Source organism: Cyanistes caeruleus, chromosome 5, assembly GCF_971803275.1.
Source record: "Cyanistes caeruleus chromosome 5, bCyaCae1.hap1.1, whole genome shotgun sequence".
NCBI lineage: Eukaryota > Metazoa > Chordata > Aves > Passeriformes > Paridae > Cyanistes > Cyanistes caeruleus.
In genome coordinates this window covers 53,998,691-54,021,286 of record NC_141705.1, presented here as the reverse complement: position 1 = coordinate 54,021,286, position 22,596 = coordinate 53,998,691, and the positions used below count along the sequence as shown (strand labels likewise).

Genomic DNA, 22,596 nt, shown 5'->3' with positions numbered 1-22,596 from the left:
ATAGAATTGGAACTGCTGCTTAGAATATTTCTTGACTATTATTACAGTCTTTCTGCTATGCCCATTCAATTTCCTGCAAGCGTCTCCCAAATGACTCCTGTACAATGTACTCATGAACAAAAAGGATTGAAAAAACCCTACCATGAGGACAGCTATTTTTCCAGAATTATTTCTGGTTTTCTGACTTCTGGTATGAATGTGTTAATTTAGGTACATTTCTGGAAAGACCTGGGCTTACCCTTGTTTCCAGAATGATGGTGTATCCCATCCCCTCTATAGTGGCTCTCAAACTGGGCTGTGCATTTTCTGTGATAGCCAATTCTTATCCTCTGAATTCCTTAGAGAATTTCTTTAGAGATAGTGACTTGCTAAGATATACCAGTGCTGCTCAGTTTCAATTTGGTGCACTTTTTTTAATGTTCCAGATAACTTGGACTTAAGAATAAAAGCATATATTCACTTAAGGGTTTAGTTTTTCAAATGGGAACAAAGTTAAGGTTATACTTAATGAAGAGTCTGATTGGCTGCTTCTACCTCCTCTTTGGTTAAATTGGAATCTCTATTAATACAAGATGCAGATTTACTACCCACAAAAAATGTCATCATTTTGTTGCTTTTGCAGTGGAATTTTTTTTTTTCTTTCCTAATTACATGGCTTCATAAACTGGGATTACAAGATAGAATGTTAACTATCAAGACTTGTAATAAAATTAGAAGTGTTGGTCAACTACATAATCCACATTGCTTCTCTATAACCTCTTGCTGTAAAGTCACCAAGGCAGATAAGTAGGGTGATGAGATAAAGTGCATGTTCTGCTATATTAATATAGCTTGAGATGAGTCTTTTCTGATTCATGAGAAGTTTTTTAGTGTAAATCCAAAATAAATTTATTTTACCAGCAAAGTCCAAAAAAAATAATAAAAAATTACTTCTTCCCACTCAGCTGACATCAGTAGATGTGTTTGCCTCACCTAGAATGCTATATGATATTCCAAATTTATTGTGACTGTAAACAACAATTCTGCTTGCTTTATGGCTTTCCTGGGCTCCAACAGTAAAACACAATATCTCTATCTGGTTGGAATTATGTGTTATAACAGTTTTATGGTGGGGGGAGTAAAGCTCTGATAAAGATAAAATAGAGTTTTGCTTTTTTGTGTGACCTTGTCATTTGAAAAAAACATTGCACTCTAACGAGATATAATTTAAAAGACTTCTGGGAGCAAATTGAGTTTACTGAGATATTTCTGAGAGTAATTACTTACTGTGAGTTGTCAGTGCACTCTGTTACAGTTCCTTTCCTAGCAAATGTAGATATCTGGGACTGTGTAGAATGGATTAAAGCTTCTACCATTAATGTTTGATGGGAGACAGTAGTGAAAAAGATGGATGCTTATATAACTGACATTTCCAGCATTTATGGCCATAGACTAAAATGCCAGGCGCATAATTTCAAGTAAAATGGCAGACCCAACTCAATAATATTTAATGATGTAGTAGACCTTGGCTGGGAGAGAAGCTAACGGAAGTCATTGCACTGCATTTATCGAATTGTTAAAATGAGTTGAATAATAATTGTGTTTAGCAAGAGTTTTGTTTTAGAAATTTATTTCTGTGACCTGGCACTCCAAAAACAAATTCTTTCTCATCCAGTCAACACAAAATGCAGAAAAAGATTTTGAACTAGCTAACTTGATGGCTAGATTTTTACGCTGACGTTGTCCTGTGCTCACAGCACAGAAATATATTCAATAGCTCAGACACGGTTTGGAAGATTGGTTGAGATTGATTGGACAAGCTAGCGAAAGACAAAATTGCCTTCCAGAAGAATCTCCTTCTAATGTTTGACTCTTTACAAAGTTGGGCATTTTTGTCTATCATCATACATCTAGGAATGTTCAGATTCAGATTCTGTGGAGTGTTTTGCAGTACAGAGATACTTGTGTGCTGGGACTACGATATCACTGATGATGCCAGCAAACAGAAAATTAACTTCTTCTGGACCATTCTGCTAGTACTTTAACCTTGAATAAGCAGAAGAGACTTGAACTGATGGAGAATCTCAAATTGGTAGAGGTCTGTAGGGGTCTTGTTACCAGGTCTGAGGCCACAGAATCTCCCATGGCTCTTTCCCAGGCAATGCTTCTCCCTGAGGAGGGCACAGAACAAAGGTGGACTTGAGGAAGAAGTGTGCATAACCTACCATTTCCCACCAGAGCCAGAGAACTGTGCAGGCTTTCCAGAAGTTTACAAATTAAAAATGGACAGTATATGCATTCCAGTTCAATGACAATGAAAAAAAACTCCTCAAATTCTCACTTTTTGAAAGAAAAAATTTAAAGCATTTTCCCTTTGAAAATCCAGATATATCAATTTGAGTATTCTGAGTATTCCACTTACTAAAAAAAAAAGGAAAATTTGGGATTGGACTTCAGCATAGGCTCTACTTTTATTTTGGAGGGCTGTCACCTTAAAGAACCATTTTAATTCTGCTCACCACTGACCAAGATTTCCTCCCAGCATTTTTTTCATACAAATTTGTCAAAGCTGCATTACTGTCAGTGGGCCATGACATAGCTCTTAGTAGTACTTAGTAAGTCTTTCTGTTCTGTCAGAAGTAAAACTGAGCCAGGAAATAGCCACACTCCACATCCGAGAACATAGACCAGGTTAACACAAAACTTATGGAGACTTGAGCTTAACTGCAGAGAATGTCTTAAAATAGTTCAAGCGTGGGAGGAATGGAAAGGCTGTTGTTAATAGATCTCATAGGTAGGGTTGCTATAAACCCCCAAGAAATGGAGTGATGGAAAGTTTCCAGATAGTAGAGAAGTTTTAGGGGGCATTTCAAGAGCAATGATTAAGTCCTTACTTCTAGCCTTGCTTGTTTGGTACTGAAAGAATCTGTTTGACAATCTGAGCAGTTTTCTGAGCTGGTAAAAGTCCTGGGATAGAGTAAATGGCAGTTGTAAGTATAAATTCCTATATATGGCAAAATTTCCTCTCACTTCCACAGGAATAGGATATTCCTGCAGTATAAATTTCTGAAAATGTAAACTAAACTTCTCTTGTTTCAGATCTAAAAAAAACCCCAAAGGAGTTGAAAATTCCCCTTGGAGAGTGTCAGCAGGCATCCAGAATACATCTCCAGGGTCACTTAATTCCCTGGATCCTACCCAACTATTATTGAAGTTAATTGAAAAAAACTCTCATTGCCTTGAAGAGGTTTTGGATCCAACTCAAACGGCTCAGTGGGAGCAGATTACAAGTAGGAACCCCACTGTGCAATTCCAGCCATCTGCCTATGGGTAAGCATTTATTGATACAAATGTATTTTCTTGGGCTATGTCATGAGGCACTTCAGTCCCAATTAGGCAGTATTTCAGAATGAAGGAGATCTCCCCTCTCATCTGAGGTCATTGCTATCAGACTTCCGTTCAGAGCTGGCAAGCTATGAAGTAGCAATACAAGTTTACCCACAGCAATGTCACAAGTTATTTCTCTCTTCTGTGTATGTAAAATGATCAGCTAGTGCTGTGTTAAGCTGGTGTTCAGATTCCTGTGTGTCTGCTTGCATTAAACAGGATAAAATCTCATTGCTTCCATCTCAAACCCATGCTCAGTGACACCGTTCTCATTATCAACATTTTACTGTATAATCTCTGTGTTTAGATAAGAGAATTGTTGGGAAACAAAGCTGAGTGTAATATATAAGGACTTTCTTAGCCCACACAACGATGTGTTGCCCTTTTCATCTAAAACTGGGAAAGATGGAGCACAATGTATGTGGAAAGAAGGATGGTTGTCTCCAGCAGTATTGCAGCATACCAGAGAATCAAATTAGTTTTGATGTAAAACACAGCCAGAGGCTGTGTAAATTGCCCCAGCTGATTAGGAAACAGGGAAGCTGTTGACATCCTGGAAGGATGCATGTAACAAAATTGCTCAATGGTGTGGTTTTGGAGAGCAACTCACTGCGTGCCAGGCCTCAGCGGTGTCCTGTACATACTTTAATCATCAATTACTCTAATGCTGGGGCAACCCACTAACAACTTAATTATTGTCTGGAGCTCCAGGCCATAGGTGGCTCCTCTAGGCTGTCTTATATAGAAAATCAAATCAGCCAGTGTGCAGGCTGGAAGGGACTGTGCTGCAGCCTCTGTCTCGGGGTGTAGGCACTGCTTGAGCTCGTCCTGGAAGCATCTCAAAGTCTTACTCTGTCAGACTCTGTGCTCATGAGGAAGAGACATTCCCTTGCCAGGAAACCCATAACACAAGTTGAAAAAGACAGGCTGCAATATATTTTGTAGGCTTGGGGCAGCCGTGTGCTACCAGAGGAGGCAGATGTAGCGGAAGGCACTGCTGGTTATGAAAGTCTTTTTTTTCCCAGGACGATGAGTATGAGAGCAACATACATTTTACACCATGACAAAAATCAGAGCAGGAAGCTCAAAATGGAGTCTAGCCCAAACTTACAGAGTCTCACAAGACTCCTTTATTTTATTTCAGTCAGTTTAGTTAAGCCCTTGGGCTCCTCTCCAACCAAGTGTTTGTCTGCCTCTAGACATAAGAATCTGCTACTAATCTTATTTCTGTCCTCGGCTAGATTTTGTCCTTGATAGGAATTTCCAATATGGATAATACAGAGCTTTTTTTGCTTGTGGGTTTTTGCTTATATTCTTTAGAATATATTCAACATCTCTGGTTTTGTCCAAGGAACATTGTAATAAATATTCCTATAAGCAAGAATGAAATTTCTCTGCTGGAGAGAGCCTTTAGTTCAGCTCTGAAAAACTGTGATCAGGAAGCCAGTGACATGTTAGTTTCAGTTTTACTCTGGACCGCAGTTGCCATACAGTACCAGGGTTTATGGAATCATAAAATTATTTGGGTTGGAAGGGACCTCAAAGATCATATCGTTCCAACGCCCCTGCCATGGGCATGGATACCACCCCCTGGATCAGCTTGCTCAGGGCCCCATCCAACCTGGCCTTGAACAGTTCCAGGGATGGGCCATCCACAGTTTCTCTGGACAACCTGTTCAAATGCCTCACCACACTCTAAGCATTTCTTCCTCACATCTAAATGGAATATCTGCTCCTTTAATTTAAAAACATTCCCATTTTCTTATCACTCTCTGTCCATGTAAAAAGTTGCTCTCCTTCTTATTATAAGACCCCTTTAGGTACTGGAAGGCTGCTTTAAGGCTTCTCCCAAGCCTTATCTTCTCCAAGCTGAACAATACCATTTCTGTCATCTTGTTTCATAGGAGAGATTCTCCAGCCTTCTCATTTTCTCCATGGCCTCCTCTGGGCTTGCTTCAGCAAGTCTTTCTTGTGCTGGGCATCCCAGGTATGGATGCAATACTTCAGGTCGGGTCTTAAGTGGGGCAGAGGGGCAGAATCACCTCCCATGACCTGCTGGCATTGCCTCTTCTGATGCAACCCAGGATGAAGTTGCTTTCTGGGCCACAAGTGTGCACTGCTGCCTCATGTCAGTTTTCTTCCACCAAACCCCCCAGGACCTTCTCTGAAGAGCTGCTCTCAATGCATTCTCCCAGTCTGTACTGCCTGGGATTATCTGGACCCAGGTGCAGCACTCTGCACTCACACATGTTGAATTTCATTAGATTCTTGTGTCCACTCCTCAAGATCGTCCAAGTCCCCCTGGCTGGCACCCCTCCTTCTGTTCTGTAAACTGTACTTCTCAGCTTTGTGTTTTTGTCATCTACAAATTTGCTAAGGTTGCACTCAATCTCACTGCCTCTGTAAATAAAGGTTTTAGACACCTGTCCAATGACAGAGCTCTGTGGGACAGCACTTGTCACCAGCCTCCACTTGGACATCAAACTGTTGATCACAGCTCTCTGGTTTTGTCCATCTGGCCAGTTCCATATGTGCTGAATAGCCCATCCTTCAAACCTTCATGACTTTCCAATTCGGAGATAAGGGTATCATGCGGGACCATGTAAAAGGCCTTATAAAATCGAGGTAGATGACATCACAGTCTTAACCCCACTAATGAGCTCATCTGCACTGATGAGCACCAGGTCCAGTAATGCTTCTCCTCTGGCTGGTTTGTCCAATACCTGGACAAGGAATTTGTCCTCAACATCTTGTTGAGGTGTGACTGCTCACAACCAGCTATATTGCTCTCCCAGGAGATGTCTGGGTAGCTGTTTCTTGGCATCTGTATCAGACTGGCACCTGCACGTCCTGAAATCTCATGGTAGTCTCCATGTGTGGCATGTAGCAGGTTGTTTTGTAGGGAAAATGTAGTAAACTGCAGAAAACGAAGAGTTAATATGCAGGCCAGCAAATCTGAGTTACTAACTAAATTTCCCTTCAAGATAATAGATTGGAGGAGCTTGCCCATTGTAGTAAAATGCCCAGTTAATCTGAGAGCCAAACAGATGGGAAGTTTTGAGGAGGTAGGAGAGAAAAGGAGATAATAGAAGCTCCAGTTCCATAGACAAGATCTGGTCTGAAATAACAGCTATAAATGGAAATTATTTGCAGGATATTGCCCATATGCTTCCCAAACCTTTGTCCAGGCTGCAGTGTTTTCAATTACTTCCCCAAATGCTGTCACATCTTTTGTAGCACTGTGTCTGAAGGGGGTTCTGAACGTGAAGCTGGGCCAGCAGCAAGATTAATTTCAATATTAAAAGCTGATGATTTTTCACAAAGGTGTGCAGCAGCACAGCTGCTGATCTCTCCATGGCTGCAGGAGCAAGTTTCCTGTCTCTTTCATAGCTGTGGATCTCCTACCAGCCCACAGCAACCTTGCCAGGGATGCTGGCAGTGCACACACACCTGCTCTGGTGAAAAAAGGAACATCAAATTCTCACCTTCAGAGCCTCATTCTGGTCTCCTCATTCCAGCTATGTCTCCTTCCTGTGGCTCAAGTGACTCCATGCTCCCTACTCCATTCTCATCAGCCAACTGCTTACAAGATACTAAGGTTTTAGGTGGTTCTTTAGATTTAGCTTGACTAACTGCTTTGACAGATGCTTCTTAATATCTTTTTATTAAGGACATAAACCCCCCTCCTAGCAACCAATTTCTGCCACTTTAATGACTTGTTTGGCTGTCCTCCCTTCCTTAAAAATCTCTTGGATCTCATCTTCCACCACTGTGTTTACTTATGGGATTTCTTGCCCTTTTGAATACTTGCTTCCCCCACTGCTGGAAGCAAAGAAAAGAGGCTGCTTTTGTATGGACCTCCATCAAACACTGTGATACACAAGAACATGGAAACAGCTTGAGAAGAATAAGGCTTTCTCACATTGAGGAAAAACTGAGGCTGTGTCAGACCCATCTTTTGCCCTCTGGTCTGTTGAAATCCTTGTATAATCTTCATTCTTCTGTTTCTTACCTGTGAATGGGGGGCAATGTCATTAACATCACAATTCTGGGTAGCTGGATAGTAAAAAAATAAAATTCAGTGTAAAAGAAAAAGCAAAACAAAGTGGAGGATATTGGGGGAAAAAATCAATCCTGACAGTTCACCAGCTTCCTTCTAGCCCTCCAAAAGGAAGATGTTTGTGTTTAAACAGACAGTGATGCCTCAACATTGGTTTAATTATCAGTAGCAGTACTGAAAGCAGACATAAGGTTAGGAATTATTATGAAGGAGTAGACAACAAGGTGGAATCATTATTACCAAAGTATAAATTCATCATTCCTACCTCTTGAACAGTGTATTTCTGCTGGCTTTACATTGGAGTAACATTACTGGAAAAAATTCCAAAGGATATATTTTAATGACCCACCCTTTAGGAGAAGGTTATCTACACGTATCAAAGACAATCAAAATATGGAAGATCCTCAGCACAGAGAATGATCAAGCAGTTTAGGATTTTTCACGTTGGAAAAGCAATGGCTGGAGGACTATGAAATGAGTTTCTGGCAGAGAACAACTGTTCTATGATTCTTCCAGGACTTCAAGTATTAGAGTGGAGTAAGGAAAAACTATCACATGAAGGTTTAAAGAAATTCAAGGGGTTCACTATTCAACCATGTGGAAACTCTTGATGTAGAATGTTTTAACCACTGAAAGTTTACAAAAAACCCCTAACCAAACCCCAAAACAATCTACTGGAAAAATTCACACTAGAGTTGTCAAAAGCTAACTGTTCAAAGGCAACACATCCTCACTGGGGTCTCCTGAGTTTCAGGTGCTTTATGCAGGGAGGGAATGTTACTCCAGTCTATATCTCCTAGTTGAATTTCATGCAAACCCCTTATTTTATCTTTACTCAAATCTGTAAAACAACTTTTTCTTCTCCCTTTCAACATCAAGAGATGGTTAAACTGGTCTTTTCCCTCTGTGAAGGTCTGTGTGAAGACTGTCTCACAAAGGAAGACCATGACCTCCTGTTTGCAAGGTGGATGGCAACTTCTTTGCTTTGTGAAGAATCTTCTCTCTTGAAACCTTGTCCTAAAGTTCATAACATGTGAAACTGATCTTCTCTGAAGGAGTTGTTGTGGGTTTTTTTTCCTGTGGTTCTTGCATCTTTGAAAAAAACTTTGAGAAGAAAAATACAAGAGATCACAAAACACTTACTTCTCACAATGTGATTCACCAGGAAACAGGAAGGCAAGAAATGAAAGTAAAATAGTGATCTCTGGAGAAGGGGATAGAGAGGGGAGGCAGAAAAGAGGCCTCCTGTTTTGCTGGGAGGCTGGAATTGCTTGCTTGTTTAATGATCTTATTATAAGCTTAAAATGCAAACTGTAAATTCAGAAGTAACAACTGCCCAAAGACTCTTTGCAAGCTAAACAAACCCAGCCCATCTCATGGAACTTGGCACCAAATGGAGGCCCTTTGGGATGGAGGAAATTACATATCAGTCATTGGCATTAGTGGTCAGACTCCACCAAGTAGATTATTGCTTTCTTCCCTCTTCTCTCTCAGATGAGTTTTGCTCGGTACTTCCTAGTTTAAAAGCGGTATAATCAGGATTCCTTCAGGCTAAACAACCCCAGCTCCCTCAGCTGCTCCTCATAACACTTATGTTCCAGACCCTTCACCAGCTTTCTTACCCTTCTTTTGACAAACTCCAGCTCCCTGCAACATTATTTGCCTCTGATCTTTTAGGGTCTAGACAAGGTACTCCTGTGGATCCTCTGAAAGTTCTGAAGAAGTTGTACCACTACCTGCTTCTTACCTTTCCTTTGTCATCCTTTCAGGAGGGATGCCTGTCTTCACTGTCATGGTGTCTCCCAAACCTGTGCAAGATTTCTGATCTGCTTCAGTGCTAAGGATGATTTAAATGAATCTGTGTTACTCTGAATGAAAACAAATTGGGAGTTCTTGCATGAGGCACCAAGGTACGTCAGCTGTGATGTGTTACAGCCAGTAAGCAAGGAGAGACCTTAAACTGCTGTGGTGAGGTCTGCCAGAGAACATTTGCTCAGACATTCTTCCCATATACCTGTGCCATCAGTTGTATGGCAGACCTCTCAGCTGATGTTGGAACAGGCTTCAGCTTTCACAGCTTTAACACTACACACTCAGCCATATAATCTCCAGAGACAGCCTTTGTGGGAGGCTCTAGTGAAGTCTTTTTTGAACCTGTTTGTGCTCCACCTATGGAAAAGTTCATATTTGTCCTACATATTTGTCCTACTTCCTATCTGGAAGCAGGCTCTGGGGAGAAACGGTCAGGGAGCTGCCTAGCAGTGTGGCAAGCTTTGAGAAATGCCATCCTGTGCAGTAGCTCAAAATAGGGGAGCTGACAAGCCACACACCTGAAATTCATTAATGATTCTAAATGCATCCCAAAAGCTGTGGAAGTTCAGAGCTCAGTTCTTTCAAAGTGAGAGTGCTGGGGCTGTGGTCCAGCCATGGGCATAAGAGCATAGAGCTTGGTCCAGGCTGCTTCTCCCTTCTTCAGGTCAGAGCAGTGGGGAAGGCTGAACTTCTTGGGTCGGTTCATCTTTCATTCAAAACTGCAAATTTCAGGGAGCAGCAGTGGGTGACAGGCAAGGCAGTGCTAGCAGGTGGCCTCTTGGCAGTAGACACAAAACTGGATCTTGCTGCTCCCTAGAAGAGGGGTGATGGAAGGAATGACCTATTACAGGCATTTTTCTCTGCAAGAACTCAAAGCCCTGTCTTGTACAATTGTTTGAGGAGAGGTGACTCATTTTATGCCTGTAGTCTGTGCTTGAGCTAAAGGCCTGTGAAAGTCAGAAGGGATCCCTTCTGTAGCTTCCTTCAGTACTTTCTCACTTTAGAAAACCCAAACACACAGGGATTACTGTGTCATTTGAAGTATTTGATGATTTGAAGTCAGTCATCTATTACAATCAGATGTTAAAGAAAAGCTGAAGTTTAGTGATGAGAGCAGAAGATTAGGATTGAGGTTCTAGATGTTTTAAGTTCCTGGGGTTCAGTTACTGTTCAGACTTAAGACAAGGCTTACACAGCTTGTCCATGTTGTCAGGCATGCATGTTATTTTTTCAAGCATTGCATGCTCAGTGTCTGTGACATTTATCTTCTATCTTTTTCCAATGCTGGAGCTTTATTTATTTTTTTTTTCCTATGCAATTATCCTTGTACCTCCCTAAGTTATAGTTCATATTGTTTAAAAAGTGACTGAAACAGGGAAGATAAGCAGCTGACTATTATTCTCTACAATACACAGCTTTCAGAAGCCATACGCCCACAAACACCCACCAAGCTGTCTCCATCCTCCTCTGCGAAAGAAAGAAATTGCTGCTGAGAAATGATGAGAAGAGCTGCTTGCAAAGAGATGAGGCTGAGTAAAATGCAGCAGGACATGGGAGTGTGCTCATGGCTTCTCATTAGTGGAGGAATCTGTACAGAATATCACAGCATACACAGGCTCATGTGACAGCTCCTGCACCTCCAGGCTGTAATACAGTCAAGCTGGGAGGACACAAAAGCAAGAAATTTTGCTTTACTCTCCTAATATTTTTTTCAGCAGGTTTTAACTTACACAGTCTCTCACAATATACTGACAACTACCTTCAAAGATGATATTTTAAGTGAAATCAAATTGCTTTGTGAGAGAAGGTTTTGTGGCTATATTTTCATGCCAGAATTTAAAAAATACGGAGCCAAAAAGCATCTCATTCTATGTTATCTATTTTAATGTAAAAAAACCCCTCACCCACTAACAAACCCAGCCCTGGTCTCTGTTTTCTACAGAAAGCAGTATTAGTTTGATCTAGTTTTGTGGTTTGTTTCTGTTTGATTTTTTGGGGGGGTTTCAGCAGTGATTTATTCAGTTACAGGAAAGTATAAAGCTGCTGTTATTTACAGAAAAATGAAACAAATGTTTGTAGTAGAATCATAGATTTTTATTTTCAGAAATGTATCCAGTAAACACTGTGAAGCATTGATACATACATCAAAGCAAGAAAATTATACAGGCTCTTACAGACTGTACGGAACAGATGCTAAGTAGGCTCGTAAAGGATTTTGAACAGTATATATTTGACCTTAGAAAATGCATAAATAAAAATGCAATAAAAAAACCTAAAAGGAATAAAGCATTTACATCTTGTCTGCTTTGTTACCATGGTCCTGTTTCAGAAAAACTCTTGTGTTTATGAGAGATTACAATTTCTAATGACATCCTTGGTAAAAAGAACCACTATACTATTCTTTAAAAGATTTGTTATTTTCCCAGTGAAGTCCATGGGATTTTACCTTTGCAAGACATGTAAACCAATAATTAGCTATACTCGTGTCTGCATAAGCTGCGTATCGTGGCTGCTGAAATGAGAGAAATATAGGCTGAAATGAACTGAACTGTCTTTCTCTTAAAATTAGTAAGATTGACATCAAGTGGTGGATTTGTCACTGTACTGCATGTTCTGATAAGCAGAACTTCTTTACCTCAACTGTGTACAACATAATTTTTTTTCTATTTTTAAACATTAATCTATAAATAGGCTCTCTAATGCTATTTTCCCACAAAGTACAGGTACCGTCAAATGTAAAGGTGCAAAAGTCTTGGTCTAATAAGAAATCTTGTCAAAATTAGGCTCTTGGTTTTGGCTTGTTGTGTTTGACTTGATTGTAGGTATCGTTCTATGAAACAGAGTTTTGGAAGGTCTCAGCCCACTGAAGTCAAGGAATTAGTTGTCACTGACATTATTCTGACGGGTAAAGGATGCCCCTGTGGTCCAAAGGCTTCAGCCTGGAAATTACTACTCAATCAGACTCTTGCCTGGAGAAATGCACTAATCAAAAAGTACTTGGAGCTCTGTCTCACTAATGCCTCTCTCTGAGTACCAAGTCAGAAAGCACTACTGATTTTGGCCATTAAAACTTGCCTCAGATCAGGAGGTGACAGCTCTGCTGTCAGAGAACCAAGAAACATTGATGCCATGCACATTCATCTTCCTGCAAATGGAAGAAATTACAGTGGAGTCATGTTTTCCCATTTATAGTTGGGTATCAAGGTTTACAAAGCACACCAGAGAGTAAATGTGATGTATCAGAGTTACAGAGTTGAAGGTTAGTCAAGGCTAGTGAGAGATGACTCGGGTGGGAACAAAGGAGGAAACACATTCCCAAGCAGAAAAAGAACCCCAGCATCATGTCTTGTAAACAGATTGCTGGTGGCCTTTCAGTGTGTGAGTCTCAGGGACCATTAAATGTAACTCCAGGCTCACATAATTAAAAAAAAAAAAAAAAAAAAGAAAAAAGAAAATAAATCCCTTATGATATTTTCATGCTTTAACTCAAATATTTTCCTCCTCACTGTTTTATATTTTTATTTGAAGCATGAAACTGTAATCTGTTTTCTAACACCCTTCTGCAAGGGAGAAAAAAATACCAAAAACACAAGAAAATAAGCAACCTAAACTAAAAATCTCCAAAAGCCCCCCAAAAGTCACTATGCCTCCCAAAAAAAAGTATTTCATGTTGTTTTCTCTTGAGGCCACTGTTTAGATTGGACTGGATTCTGTGCCCTGGATTTTAACACAGAAATGTCCCACTTTTTTGAGAGTTTTGGATGAGGCTCCCAGATGAACCCTTTCACACTGTTTTCACTGCTGGAATTCAACCATTACACATTCAGAAACACCACCGAGCTATTAGCTGTGAGACTGGGAACCCTGATCTATGGCTGCACAGTTGTGGGGATAATTTAGCCAGCTGAGGTCTTATGTCTGAGAAAAAAAAGGGAATTGGAGATTTGGCCGGGGATCTGCGAGATCCAGAAAAAGTGGGGGTGGGAAATGCTCAAAGAAATAAATAGTCAGATGTTTTCTATCACAGTTCTCCCTGACATACATGTTTTGCCAAACCCCATGTTGAACTATGTTGTTTTGAATAAGACTTTTGAAATATTTGAAAAGAAGAAAATTTCAAGGATATTTTCAAGTGAGTAAGCATTTCAAAAGGAAAAATTTAGATGTTTCATCACAGATTGTTAGACAGATTCAGAGCAAGCAGTCTGGTTCAGGGTAAAGATTTGTGACATGCTTGCTGATACTGTAAAATCTGCAGTTGTGGTCGAAAAAAAACCCTTTTCTTGGCCTGTCTGGAAAGAGAAGCACTATGATTTCTTGTCACTAGTCATAGGAACATTTTATTTTGTGCACAGTGTCACGTCTGTCAATGATATAGACACAGAGCTCTTAGTGGGCTCATTCTTCCCAGAACATTTCTGTTACTTCTACACAGAGTTATGCTTAGCATAAGCATCCTAAAATCTTACCAAATTTATAGGTAATTGTGATGGATTGACATTTAAGAAACAAAGAGAAACACTTAAGGAAGTTTAGGCTGCTGGAGGCTGATGGGAGTTTTTCTCCTGGCCAACAACTGGCCATTTCTGAGAATTGACAGCAGTTTTGACCATTGAAAAGTGAGATCAACCTGTGAACACCACCTTAAGACCTAAGCCTGGGAATTTCGTTGTCTCTTTTTGTTTTCTGGCTGTGAAAGGTAACTGAGCTCCAGCTGGTTCCCCGTCCCCTCCCCAGGCCATGCGGCCCGGGCTGGGCTGGGCTGGGCTGGGCTGGGCTGGGCTGGGCCTGCCGCAGGCCCCGGGCAGGAGATGGGGCCTGCGGGGCTTCTCCTGGGCCCGGGCTCTGGCCGGGCTCTGCTGCAGCTTCCCAGGAAACCTCTGGAGTGGCTGAAGCTTTTCACAGGGGGGCCCGGCTTTGAGCTCAGCTGAGCTGAAACCTGGAACCATGAACACCTGCAGCTTGAGCAAGATTTTAACCCTTTTACCACCCAGATGAGATTTGCAGATTTAATCCTTTTTCCAGGAAGAGGAGAAGAGAGGGGGATCAACATGTAAAGAGACAAAATAAACTATCAAACACAGTGAAGAAAGGAATTAAGCTTCAGATGGGGAGAGAAATAAGGAGATGCTTCAATAACCTGAAATATCCTTTTGTTGAAGCTATGGAGATGGACAATAATGTTCTGAAAAAAGTCCTTTAATTCATGAAAGAGTATTTTGGGAGGAATGGAGTATTTCAAAGTGTGGATCTGAGCAAATAGTGAAGTAGTTGTGATCTTAGGAAATGCTGGAACAGAAAAAGAGAAGTAATAATTGTTGAAGATTTGTGGCCCTTATGAGACAAAGAGAAAACTTCTGTTTCCAGAGATAATCACAGAGACAGATGAAGAGAACTTTTGCCTTTGAATAACTCATCCTTAAAATGACACCCCTTGAACCATGGCCCACGAACACACCTCAGAGTGGTGTGAAGTGGGAGGAAAGGACTGATGGCAGAGTTTTCCAGGCAGCTGGGATCAGAGAAATAGAAAGCCATGAGAAAATGGTTTTCTTGTGAAAAATTCCATAGATTGGCAGAAGAGAATTTCTTTTTCTCTACAAAGACTAATGAAAAGACTATAGCAAAGTTGGGACTGTTTTAACCACCAGGTTTTTTTGTCTCTGTTGTCATGTGAACGAGGGAATGGTTAAGTAGTGGGGGAAAAGGGTTTCTGGAGGTTTTATTCTGGTTTCTTATTCTGGTAGTTTTGTTAATAATTTTTCTTTATTACTTTTAAATTTTAAGCCTGTTTTGCTCTTCTTCTAATCCATACCCTACAGCAAGAAATGAGTAAGTTTTCTAGTGATTTTTTTAGCTAATGTTTTAAAACCACGACAGTAATATATTGTTAGGTAACAATTAGTGCTAGGCACTTTCCTGCCAGAATTGATAGGAACCATACTCTGGTGCAACTGTAGTCTTGCTGTGTCCCAAATTGGTATGTGGCCAGTCATAGCAGCACATTTTTCAGTCCCAATTAATGCACAAAATCTATAAAAATGAAGCTTCTGTTAATACATGTATTCCCCTCAGGCATGAGATATGGATGTGTTTGAGGAGTGTGGGTTGTATCTTCTGCAAACAAGTAATTTTGTTAATTTTTTATTATTTGCTTAATTACATTTTTGCCTTAATCTTCAGTTCTGAAAATCAGCCGTGAATGTGAACAGTAAGTACATCAAGGTCTTGTCATTGCTCAGCTTTTAAAGTTTTGTGGTTTTTTTGGCAGAAACAGCTAGAACATAAAGTATTTTATAACTTTCCAGTGTACTGCTATGATGTTGCACCTGCTACAAGCAAACAAAGATAAGAAATGTGGTTTTAATGGCAGAAGAGGCGCACAAAATTGAAGAATTAATTTTTATTGTACCTATTATTTATGGAGGTGTCCTGGTTTCAGCTGGGATAGAGTTAACTTCTTCCCAAGAGCTGTTGCAGTACTGTGTTTTGGATTCAGAGTGAGAATGGTATTGATGCTATGGGTTTTTGCTAAGTTGTGTTTATCCTAAGTCAAGGATTTTTTTTTTTTTCCTTGTCTCGTGCTCTGCCAGTGAGGAGGTTTGCAAAAGAAATTGGGGAGGAACATGTCCAGGGCAGGTGACTCAAACTGACCACAAGGATATTCCACACCACAGAATGTCGTGCCCAGTATGTAAACTGGAAGAGTTACCTGGAAGTGTGGCTGATCTGAGATTGAGAAGGGGGATCTGTCATCAGTCAGTGGATGGTGAGAAATAGTGTGCATCATCATCATTAGGTTTTTTCCTTTGTATTATCATTATTTACTCTTATTGTTGCATTTTACTTTATTTTCAGCCATTAAACTGTTCTTACATTGACCTACAAGTTTTACAAGTCTTGATCCTCCTTCCCATTCCATAGAGTGGGGGTGAAGGAAAGGAGGGCTGAGCGAGCAGCTGCGTGGTGTTTCATCTCTGGGTTTAAAATTACTGCAGGGGGCATTCCTTGAGGATGACAATTATTTTTAGCTGAAGTATTTGGACTGCATTGGTTTATTTGCAGGGCTTTCTGCTAAGGAAACTTAATGAGTTTAGGCCTAACATCTGCCTTAGGCTTTGGCCCCTGAGTTAATTTGCCCCTCATTTCTGGCTGTGCCCCAGTACTGACAGCTGGGGTGAAGGCTCTGGGTCACTCTCAGAGGCCCACGGGAGCAATACTGTTGGTATGAGTTTCAATTTGCAGGGTTCCATGCTGGTACTAAACTATCCCCTATTTAAAACGATTGCGTTTTTAGCAAAATATTCAGCATGCTGAAAGGTTACCCAATGTAGCTACTTATTAGTCACTTCTCAAATCATTAACAAGCTATTTATGACACCTTCATATGCAGGTACAAAGCCTTCTGGAGGATTCCTTCGATTTAATTTCTCTAGCTTAAAGCCGAATGGAGAGAACAAAGGCAGAGCTCACAGTCATTAATTAAGAGGATGAAGGAAGGCAGAGGGGATGCTGACAGGAGGTGACAGACTCATTGAAAAGAAAAAGCTACATCCCGAGAATGGGGAGATATTATAGACAATTCTTTGAGGCTTGCTGAAGTGCAAAACTAATCCGTGAGTATCTCACTACCTCTTTTTGTTAAAAACTGCTTTGTCCTTAACTATTTACTTAATACTGCACAAAAGCAGCTTATAACTTCACATCTGAAATAATACCAAGTACAAATTCTGTTTTTCTTTGCCAGAGGACTTTGGTAGGACATGTAGTCCCTTGATTATTAAATGCTTCACGAGTAGCTGTCAAAGGAACCAGGCTGGGAATAGGATTTCCCTGTTTCTACACGCATGCTGTCTGAGATTGGCATACCACACGTGTCAAAGTCTCCGCAAATCTTGCTGTCCAGGTGGCCTGAGTGTCCTGGCCAAGTCCTCTAGCAGAGGGGGATTTCACAGGAACCATGTTGGCAAGGAGAGAGCTTTGCTTTGTGGGACAAAGATGGGCTTTTCTGTCATTGCCCAGGGGCTGTCTGGCATCAAGGGCAGCAAGAGAGAGGAAATTTCTGAGGTATTAACAAAACCAGGCAATGCATTTTAAACAATCCCCAATCCCGTAAAAAAATAAAGAGTCGCTGATAATCACTTTGGCATAAACGGATTGTCAGCTTTTCTGCTGCCCTCACCTGCTCTTTGTTTTCTCTGTGGTTACATGGCCTTTTCATTTCTTGGTTTTCCATCCTCCTTTTTGCTTCTGCCTTGCTCCCCTGTGTTTTTAAATATTAAGATGCTGGGCTTTGTGCAGCTGTGGTATTCACCAAAATAATTTTCCCATCTGTAGTCAAGGGAGCAGTTCCCATCTCTGGAGTCTCATTTCTTCAGGGAATCACCAAGGACTTTGCAGTCACAGTGCAAATGCATATTCTTCAATTCCATTTCTCCCTGGTTGTCTTTGCTGCCTCATACCTGTCTGTGGCTGAGATGAGTTTGGTGTCAACACCGACAGAAATTGCTTGAAAGGACCCAGTTCCTGCTTGGGAGGCTGAAAATGTCAGCACCCCAAGCAGGGGCACTGCATCTCCATCACTGCTTTGGATGGGCTTGCAGTGACCCGGAGTGATGTGGCTGCCCCGCATCCCAGCGTGGGAGCCCCTTGGTCGGCACCACCAGGCACAGAGGACTGGCCCTGGCAGGAGTGGAGACCCTTGCCGTGCCCTGGGCAGTCCATGGCACAGCAGGCTCCCTTCCCACTGGAACTCCTCAGGTGTGACTTTATTGTGGTAATAACCATAGGATTGACTTGGTTTTCCTTGGTAAATTCTTTGGTAACGTTTTTAATTGGTTTATGATTCTGGGGTGGAAGAAGTGAACTGTTGCAGTAGTAAAGTTTAAGCATGGCTGAAGTGCTGTTTTGTACCTCTTGATCTGAATGGCAGCCCTAGCTGAAGAGGAAGGCTCATTTGTAAAGCTGCCTCTTTCTTTGCAAGTTTCTAAAAATTTTTATTAACAGAACAACTGTTTCATTAGCACACTGATTAGCTGTGAATTTCTCTGCCGTTAGAGATGTGCGAAGGACAAGCTCTTAACACAAAAGGAGCAATCAAGGGGAAGCAACTTGTTGCAGCATGCAGAATTGACTACTAAATGTTCTTACTCTGTCCTATTGTATTTGCTCATGTGGAGAGATTGGGGTGCTCACCATACAGGGGACAGGAGGTGGCAAATTGTTCAAGCAGCTGAGCAAGGACCGAGAGAACTCTGTGAAGCACACCTGCTTCTGAGACATAACTGAGCTGTTTTTTCTCTCCTGTGTTCAAGGGACAAGCACTGATGAGCAGACTGGGGTGCTGCAGGACAAGCTGCATCCTCTGAGAGCACTGGGTGTAAGGCCTGGCTGCAGCATCCCAGGGTATCCATGTGTCCATTCCCAAGCTGCAGACACTACAGGCAGCTCGGGGTCTGGCACTACTTGTAGCTACCAACCATCCTAATTTACGTATTTGACAAATAAAATGGGAGCGTGGGTAGTAAGAAGCTGACAGTATGACCGAGATTATTTTTATCTTTTCTCATCTGTGGACTTGGGATACATGGACTATCCCAAAAGGTGTGACTTAATGCTCACTGAATTCAGTGGGATTTGTTTTGTTTTATTTTATTTCAACATAAGCATGTTTTCTTGCAGCTTTTCAGAAATCAAAAGGACATTTTCAATTATTTTTTTTTTTCTTGTAATGGCATTGGATGCCTAATTTTCATGCTATGAACTTCCTTTTTAAAAGTGGTGGGGTTTTTTTTCCTCAGGAAAATCAACTTTGAAAAGTTATTAATTTCAAATTAGTTTAATTTTTATTTTTTAAAACTGAAATTATACCCAAAATTTGCCCAGAGACTATATATAAAATGACATCCTCTAAAATGGCACCGCTTGTTTCTGGTAGAGAATGAAGGTCAGATTCTCCATCCACCTACGTCTGTGGTGCCTTGGCATCAAAGTCAACGTTCTTTCTGCTCAGTATCTGTTATGTTCATTTTCTATCCAATCTTTTTTTTTAATACAATAACTGACTTTTCTGGTGTGTGATTAATGTCTTTAAACAGGTACAGATATCAGCTGACATGTATGGGCTAGAGGTATTACATGAATTATGCAGGCAGCTGGAGGAAGTTGGCATTTAAATACAATTCCCTTTATAAAATTGATCTCTCGTTTTTTTCCCCTAATCACTCATTTATACTCTACTTTTTTTTTTTTTCACTCTGATCCTTCTTTTCTAATTAACTCTTTCATCCTCCTCTGAGAGCTTTTGCAGCCTGAATATAAGCAGATCTGCTGAGAAAGCCTCTCTACTTTCATCATTAGGAACAGCTCCAGTTTGTTTCGACTTACAGGGAATGGTACACTTTGTGGCCATAATTTTAGAAGAAATCATAAATATGGAAAGGTACCATTCAAGGAAATTTTCACTGCCAGTTTACAGAGTCCTCAGCTTTTGAGCTGTGCAAAGTACAAGTATATACTGCACTACACTGTCCCACAGGGCTTGCAGTCTTTTGGGAAGAGGAGGTGGGGTGACAGGATTTTTGCTCACAGCTGAAGTAGCTGTTTGTATCCAGGACCAAGTATAAGAACCTTGTTTTCTGGCTGCTGATCCTAGTACCCTCCAAATTAATTAATCTGTGAACTGTGAGTAGAAGGGCTGTTGTTTCTGGGATAAACCCAAAGTGATCTGTACAGTCACCTTCTAATTATGTTTTAGTTACAAGGTAACCACCTAATTATTCTTCTTCATATATGTAATTAAATGATAATACAACCAAAGGTTTTCCTGCAGGATTTATAACAATTGTAGAGTAAATATAATTAGCTATTAGCAGCATATCTCTTAGTTTGTCAGAAAGGTAATATATACAATGTTGTAACTACCTTCAGCATCATATATATCACATTTAATTACATGATGAAAAGGAAAACTTTACAATAGAACAAGTTTGTAGCTAAGTAAATCTAACTGGAAAATATGATTGTGTATCTATTAATATCCATAAGTAAGCTTTACTTTCAGCAGATATAAATTCTGCCATATCTCTAGTGACTGCTCTGGAGTGTGGGTGTAAAGTAATAAGCTCCTTTGCACTAAGTGATAATCACTATGAGGTCCTGCCCTAAATTGCCTCTCAGCACTAGCAGATTATGAAATGTTTAATAAATGCATATAATGGGAGGAGAACTAGACCCCGGGGTTTAAATGAGACATGCTTATAGCAAAGGAATAGTTATGTTAGATTTAAAGCAGATTAAAATGCATCTTAATGATTTCATTCTTCTTGTAGCCTTCTCTGTTTAAAGTTGTAGTTGTTAAGTAGGGTGTGTGCACTGCAAACCTCTGGGTGTACAGAAGTAACCTGGTGGTCTTAATACTGTGCCACCTTCTCAACAGGTGACTTTCCATTTTCCCTTTTCCTGAGTCTGTTGTTCTTCCACCTTCTATTTTTGCAGGCACGAAAGAGGTGAGGATCTGCTCTGGCACTAGCATGTCAACTCTCTTATTTCTTGGCTCTAAATAGGGAATACTGACTACTGACCTCTTGGGGTTTTTTTGTTTTTTTTGTGAAAGCAAAATTATGGCCATTTATGAGGCTCTTATCTACTATGATAGTGGAGGCTGTAGTACTTAATGTAAGTGAAAGATGAGTGGACACATCTGCAGGAAAGTTTCTTGCATCATATGGAAGCTCTGATTAGAAGTTTGGGATGAAGGAATGTATTTCACCCTAATGGAATTCTGAACCTGCTAATACTAGTGGTGTATGTTATTTAATAGCCCTACACAAGATAATTGGATATAATTACAGTGGGCAGGCTTCTCAAGTAAGTCAAGATTCTGTTTCCGAAGAGCAAATCTAGCTGAGTAATCACTGCTGTTCAGTGCTCTTAGGAATGAAAGTTTAGAAAACTCTCCTTTCTGAAGTCTGAGGGACATACCTGCACGTGTTTTCCTGAGACTCCCATTTTCCTTGCTCTGCAGACCTGCTCTGGCTAGTCCTGGCTCAGTTTCATCTAGTTTACATCCTCATTGTAGTGACATTCTTCTTTCCTGCTTAACATGTGTATCACATACAAATTATGCAAATTATGGTACTTCAGCAAGGTCTGAGTTTGTAGAGAAATCAAGATGTCTGTTTGTGTTTGAGCATGGGAATGTGCCAATGTATTTTACATGTATGTGCGAGAGATGGAAAAAGAATTGCAGCTTGTTAATGAAATGCTTCTTCAAGAGTGTTTTAACATTTTTAAGTCCATATTTTTAAAAGTGCTTAAGGTGTTAGGTGGTTGGTTAAGTTTTTGTTACCTAATGTGTACTTTGTGGTTTGATAAGCAATTCCTTTACAAAAACCCTGTTTGGAGGGCAAAAAGGAAACAGCCAAAATCACAATTCAATCAAAATTCACAGTTCAGTGCTGAACTGTCAGTCCATTTATTATGGTTAATTTTCAACAATGACACGTGTTATGCCATTTGGAGAGGCAGGATGCTCTAGGTTCTCATGAAAACAGTAGTGCTTAACTTTAGTTTGCTTGGGAATAATTATGCCAGAGTTGGACACGTTTTCATTTCTCCCTTCAGAGGAGTGCTGGACAATTGTCAGATGCCAGTATCTGTCAGTAACCCCCTTCCTTTTGAAAACCATGCAGTAAGTTTCCAAAGGTTTCTTTCACTGACATGGCATAAATGTGATTAAATATATTATATTTAAGTTACAGAATCCTTGAGCTCTTAATCTTGGTAAACCTGTGAAGTTAAACACTTCCTATGGCTTTCAGAGCTTTATTTCATCCAGAAGAAACCATCTGCTTTCCACAAAATATCACTCTGTTTCCTTGATCTCTTCAAATTAATCCTACTGTGATTAACTTCAATCCAATTAAAAAGAACATGTAGGCAGCTGCACAGGTCTGATTATATGTGGACATGATAGTAGGGCTCCTCGTGGGGGAACCAGATTAAGGGCCAATATGTTATGCTAGACGAGGCTGGTAGCAACACTTCAAACTCTGGTATCCTGGTATGACATGCAGTATATAATAGTACCACACTTGCAAGCTATAAAACTCCTTGCAGTCAAGGAATTTAGAGGTTTTCATGTGAGCATATATCATTACATATCCTTCTAAAGATGCTATGAGACTGAGCATTTATGTCTATAGCAAGATCTTGAAATACGACTTTATTGAGTGCAGAGGACTAAGGCATGATGGAGGGGACAGGAATTCCACACTTCATTTCCATGAGCTTGTGGCAACTAGTGCCTTCCTTGTTTACTCTTATTGAAAATGCCAAAACCAGAGCTATTTAGGGCC

The 22,596-nt window shown here is 40.5% G+C and overlaps 1 long non-coding RNA gene across 1 annotated transcript in view; it reads left to right on the top strand.

The window, feature by feature from the left end:
* LOC111928799 (uncharacterized) overlaps positions 1 to 22,596 on the top strand; it is a 129,416-nt gene that overhangs the window by 105,491 nt on the left and 1,329 nt on the right. Inside the window, exons 9-12 of the long non-coding RNA XR_002864313.2 lie at positions 3,079 to 3,309; positions 9,196 to 9,336; positions 15,832 to 16,007; positions 16,632 to 16,854. This is a non-coding gene — a long non-coding RNA (uncharacterized LOC111928799). The remainder of the gene's footprint in view (positions 1 to 3,078; positions 3,310 to 9,195; positions 9,337 to 15,831; positions 16,008 to 16,631; positions 16,855 to 22,596) is intronic.